General features: G+C 46.2%; 2 protein-coding genes across 3 annotated transcripts in view; one reads left to right on the top strand and one right to left on the bottom strand.

The window, feature by feature from the left end:
• LOC310757157 (uncharacterized protein C3orf49) overlaps positions 1 to 6000 on the top strand; it is a 285131-nt gene that overhangs the window by 278144 nt on the left and 987 nt on the right. The window lies entirely within an intron of this gene.
• Positions 1 to 6000, bottom strand: part of PRICKLE2 (prickle planar cell polarity protein 2) — a 251058-nt gene that overhangs the window by 102613 nt on the left and 142445 nt on the right. The window contains exon 1 of one of the 2 annotated variants that reach the window (XM_083600661.1): positions 4349 to 5191. The exons of the other annotated variant lie outside the window; for it this stretch is intronic. The gene's annotated coding sequence lies outside the window, so the exon portion shown is untranslated. Of the gene's footprint in view, positions 1 to 4348; positions 5192 to 6000 lie in introns of those variants that run through there. 2 annotated transcript variants of the gene reach the window in all.

Below are 6000 nucleotides of genomic sequence, written 5' to 3' on the forward strand. Positions count from 1 at the left end.
CAATGACTGCTATGTGGCCAGGCTCTATAAGACCTAGATGTTTAAGTAAACAAATACTTCAAGGAATGAGAGAGATACGAGGGACCAAAAGGATCAGGCCTCTTAATCACCTTCGGCCGTATTCCTCATAACCTTGCATTTATCTGAACTTAATTCCTGGTTACTTTTATGGCCAAAGTGATGGCAGGGCCCTGAAAGCCTTTCTGGAAATAATATTCATAAAACCGGAGCATTTCTGGTTCTGTCCCTCTGTGCTTGGCCTTCAGCCAAAAGATAAAGGGATCAGAAAGCAGAACCTCCTCCAAGTGGAAATTGGAAAAGGGGTGGGGGGTGGGGAATTACCGTGTTGCCATTTGAAAGAAAATTTGGAAATACAAAATTACCGGATTCACAGCCGAGTAACTAGCGACAGGAGAGAACATCCTACTTATCATCTCCTTGCCACAGGTGTATAAGCCAAACCAATTTCCAGGCTTCAGGCTGCAATGGCAGAAGCGAGCAAAGCAGAGGTGTCCAACTCTGTCTCACACCTATTTTAATTTTTTTAAATTTTGGTTAATGGTAATGTGCAGGGCAACTCTTACAGGTGGCGACGACGACAGTGGTATTCAACCTCAAGGGTGTTGGTTACAGAAGGCCCGGGGGTGGGGGGCTAAGTCTTTTGCACCAAGTTCCAGGCCCCATCTGCCCCGGATATTTAAAGCACTGACATGCCTCTTTAAAATCCCCTTAGCTTCCCCCAAGTAATCTTGAGAACTGTAGCTTGATAAGGCCACCGTCAACGTTTCCCTTTTTTAAGGGAAATTCCCTTACTCTGAATAGGATTCCTCGCAAGGAAAGGGAAAAGTTGACAGCTATGCCCCTATCTCCCTCACAGAGCTGCTATTCGCAAAGTGGCTTAATAGTTAGACCCTTTCCTCCAGAGAACTCTGTGAATTATAGCTCTGGGAGGGGAGCTGGGGTCTCCTAGCAACTTTCTGCACACCTTTAAGAAACACCAGTTCCCACGATTCTTTTGGCTGTTTAAAGTGGTACAAAAGTGCTTGAAATGCCTAGCGCAGATGCAAAGCACAACACTGCCACCCGTCACCATAATTTGCCCAGGTACATCAATACCATAGTGATTAGCGTATGCAAATTTGTGCCATGAGCCTGTGCCCCAAGTCCTTTAAGTGCTAAACAACACCCATTCTTGGTTCAGCCTATACCATCCCAATCTGCTCACCCGTTCTCAGCTTTCCACAGGTAGGAAAAGGATCTGTGATAAACATCACAAAATTTCCCCTTTCCCAAATACTCCAGTTCTTGGGGATATGTGTATCTGTGAAGCTCTGTAACAAGCTGCAGCAGCCCTGAACAGCTTGAAAACAATAAATTTTATTTTACATCCCCAAATCTCTTTAAAAAGTATCCATCTCCTGGCTCTCTCTCTCTGTGTGTGTGTGTGTGTGTGTGTGTATGTTCCAGGCCTTGTGATCATCAAATGCCCGACTTTTGGAAGCGCCATTAAGGGTTCCCATATGGCAGAGAGCAAACACACTAGCCTAAACAGCCGGCAAACTTAGCAGGAACTGTCAGATTCCTAATGGCAACTCAAAACACACCACTGTGTGCATTCAGCAGATGCCATCATTTCAAGTGCACTTTTTTTGGTGGGGAGGGGGGGGCGGAATAAAGAAAGGCTAGAGAATGACAGATCTCTAAATACACCCTGTGATTTTTAATTCCGTAGCAGTTTGTATAGCATGAGTGTGCTTTTAAAGGCTTGCACCGCTCCGTGGGTTATCTTGTGTGGTTTTTAATTATGCTGTTCAATTGCTTTTCCAGCTCAGCGAGATAGCATGCAGTCATCCCATCTCAATGGATTCCTTTATAGCCACTTAAATAAGCAGAGGAGTCTGCCTCGAAAGAAGGCATTCTATCTTTCACATTCAGGCTTTATTTCTGAACAGAGTAGCCTCTCTACTCTTTTTTCTTTCTTTCTTTTTTTTTGGAGATAGCTGTATGCAGTCTAGCTGAACACAGGAAACTACATTTTCAAGCTGGCGCAGTCCAGTGGGAACTGTATAATTAAAACACATGCAAGATAACCCGTGCTGCAGAGCAAACCTGCAGAAGGGCACATAAGCTGAACGGGAGGTGCAGAAGACCCTAGGTTTAATCCTGACATCTCCTGATAGGGCTCAGAATGTCCCCTGTCTGAAACCCTGAAGAGCTGCTGACAATCTGCGTAGACGATACTGAATTAGTTGGGTCATTGTGCTGACTTAGTTGAAGGCAGCTTCCTAACAGCTCAGTGGGTTACAGCATGGTGCTCGTAATGCCAAGGTTGTGGGTTCGATCCCTGTATGAGACAAAGCTGCACATTCCTGCATTGCAGGGGGTTGGACTAGATGATCCTTGGGGTCCCTTCCAACTTCTACGATTCTAAGCCTCATTTTCTGTGCTGCGTAACAGAGGCTAGGGGTACAGGTGTGCGTTGGACATGGCGCAAGTGATATCCCCCTTGCACTAGTATAATAGCAGCAACCCTAGAGTCTTCATAGCAACACAGATTCTCCATCACCTATCCCAATCTGATCTCCAGATGTTCTGAACAGGAACTCCTATTGTAGCCCCAGGTAGTATGGCCAATGATCAGCCATGACAAGAGTCCTAGCCCCAAACATCAGGAGGGTGCACCCGTTACACTTATTCTGATGCCCGAGAGCAAAAGGGTGATGAGGCTATGAATTAAGACCAGGACATTGTGCAAAAGTCTTATCTGGAAGCAAGAGGTTGCCATTGCTCTGAGCTGACACCAAGCCTCTCTCCCAGCCTAGAGCAATGATTACATCCATTACTCCTCTTCCTCAAAGCTAATTATACTGTTTTATACATTTCATTGTGCTCCGGCAATTCTTTTGGGGGGGAATTGTTTTACAAGGAATCCCTACATACATTCTGGAGTCATGGTAGCCTTGATTCAAAGCCCATTAGGACATGGTCAGTCTTCATTTGCAAAGAAGCGGAAGACCACATGTCAGAGCTCTCCTGTTACCAAGGGAGAAAATGGAAGGGTTTCTAACATGCTATATTAGAAGGCTTCAGAGTCTTTTTAATATGGTAATTATTTCAAAGTTCAGTATCCCTTGAGACAAGCTGGACTTACCCATCTGTGAAAGTAATCAGAATGAGAAAAAGTGTGTGTGTGTGTGTGTGTGTGTGTGTGTGTGTGTGTGTGTGTGTACTCTAAACCACTTAGGGTTCCGACAAGAAGGAACCAAATTTTATTTAAAAAGTAAATATAACTGGCAAACGAGACAGAGTTGTATTGCTTTGGTACAGTAAAACTCATTGCATGAAGAGAAAGCCAAAAACCCCAGAAGAAGGTATTGTGGCTAGTACTGAAAACTAACCAGCCTTGACTTTACAATGCATCCAGATCACACATCAAAATCAGAGCACAAGGCTCTGATAACGTCTCCTTTAAAGGCACTTGACATGCAAGATGAAATAATCACCGATTAAAGGGAAGCAGGACAAGTTAAAGGGGAAAGTGAGACAGAATTGCAAGGAGTGGTGGCTCTTAACTGGTGGGAATAATGAGTCTTGCTTTATTTCTTGCCTTCTTGGCACATCCCAGTCGCTGGAAGTAGAAAAGGGCAAACGACCGGATTAAAAATTCCATGGCCACAGGTTGTGCTGATGTGGCCTGTGTGGCCTTTTCAAAGTAAGCTTTAAGGAAACACAGAAAAATAAAAGCGACAGAAAGAAAAACCAAGCCGGGCTCTAACCATCTTGGTTCAGCAATTACAGGGATCCGGCTGTTTCTAAAGAAAACAAAGGTGTGAGATGACACTCTGTGTGTCAAGGGCCTTTTGTGTATCTTCTAAGGACTGCAAAAAGGGGAGGAAAATAAAAAAAGGGGGGGAGAGACACCAGTCACGCTAAAAATATCATCTGCTAGAAGTCTGAGTCATCAACAGTTCGCTTCAAAATCCCTAAAGGTCTTAAACACTCTGGGGCACAAATGACCATGAAGTAAAATTAACTCTGACAGATGTTTGTAGGGGGTGGGGTGGTGGAGACTCCCCCCTCCCTTTGCAATTATTTAAAAGAAGATCAAGTTGCTTAAGTATTTTCCTTCGGACTTCCTGGCGATTTTAAATGCCCAGGCTAGCAATTAACTATTTCAGTGAACAGCAGCCCTGACTCCCAAGGCAGAGAAATGCAGACGGGCGTGCAAAGCCATCCCGCTAAAGTGTGTTTCAGAATTACATTACAGCTGGCTGCATCCACAGCTATACGGTTCACTACGTTATTCTATACGCTACAGAGACGTAAACCACAAAGCATCATCGCTTACCTGCTCCGGCCGCCTCCGAGTCCAGATTTCGGCAAGTTTGGTTTTTTTGATTTTGAATTTTAAATCCACCAAGCCCCTCCAGCCCCCCCCCCTCCGCTGGGGCGGGGTCTTGCTTTTAGTTTACTTTCCTTTGGTACACGTTTGCTTGCAAAAGCCCAGGGAACACTGCAGCATGGTGAAGTATCTTGTTTTCTGTTTTTGCAAAGCGGGGTGGGGGAGAAAAACCCAATAGCACTGTTGATAGGCTAGTGGTGGGAGGATTTCTTGAAATGAGCAGCAGCAGCAGACTTCTCTCTCTCTCTGGTCAAATCCTTCCAGGAGACACGCACGCACATAAAAACATAGGGTGGCTTGCAAGGAAAAAACCTGCTGTGCAAACCATCAGCAGAGGAAAAGTGCGATTTCTGCTGTGCGTTTGCATAGGCTTAACGTTGCCTTCCTCGGAATTCCAGTTTGGCCAAGGGATTCTCTCCCTTTCTCTCCCCTTCTCTTCCTCCCACCTTCCTTCCTTCCTTCCTTCCTTCCCTTCCTTCCACCCTGTCAGTCCATCTCCTCCCTTGCAGCCGGCCAAGTGACTCCAGCGGAGCCCCAACTCCGGGTTTACTGAGTGACCCTGGGAGACAGCGGAGCCTGCATCCAATCCGCAGTCCCGCCTCCCTCTCGGAGCCGGAGAGAGCTTCAGTTTGCTCCGCGCAGCCCCATCGCAGCGCATTCGCTGGCTCGCCGGGCTGGGAGGCTTGGCTGTTGCAGTGCTCGCCTCTCCTGCATGCTAATGAGGCGGTGATGTCAGCAAGTCAAAGGCGCTACATCTGGACAGTACAGCGAATGGCCCGTCGGCCAGCGCCTGGGATTTAGATCTATATGCAAATCAGGCTGCTCTCTGCAAATCAATACGCCGTCTCACTTCCCCTGCTCTTTTTGCACGGCCAAGAAGAAGAAAATCTTTTTTTAAAAAAAACACACATGTGCATCATAAGTTATAGGAGTTGCCCAGTTCTCTCTCCACGAGCAAAAACGACACGGTTTTATCTCTACACATGAACAAGCCCCTACATAAACGGCGAGAGTATTGGACGCTGAGCCCACCTCGCCTTGTCTAAGCCAAGCCACTGTTTCTAGTTATTTGCCAGTTTGCCCAGTAGCAATCCACTCCTAGGCTTGGGGAATAAATGGAGCCCTCCATCTGCCCTCCTGCAGCCTAAACATTGGCCTGCCTGGAATCCTTTCCTGCCTACAGGTGTTCAAATGCAAGGTCAGGTGTTTCACCTGTGTGGCCAACATGGGTGGGAACTCACCAGAATCAGGCCAACTTAGAGCGAAAGTCTGGGTATGGTTTACAGTTGGACAGTACTTCCTGACAAAATTCACAAATACCTTTCGATCCCTTAGCCACAGAGAACATGCCCAGATGACAACTTCCCAAGCACTTGTATATCATTTTCATTTTTGTTAAATGTATTTAACATGGAATTATAGACTTGGAAGGAACCCCAAGGGTCATCTAGTCCAACGGGAATCTGAGCTAAAGCATCCAAGAGACATGGCCATCCAACCTTTGCTTAAAGACCTCCAAGGAAGGAGAGTCCACAACCTCCAGAGGGAGTCCATTCCACTGTTGGACAGCTCTTGCGTTTAGGAAGTTCTTCCAGATG

Source organism: Podarcis filfolensis (assembly GCF_964270895.1).
Source record: "Podarcis filfolensis genome assembly, chromosome: 2".
NCBI classification, from domain to species: domain Eukaryota; kingdom Metazoa; phylum Chordata; class Lepidosauria; order Squamata; family Lacertidae; genus Podarcis; species Podarcis filfolensis.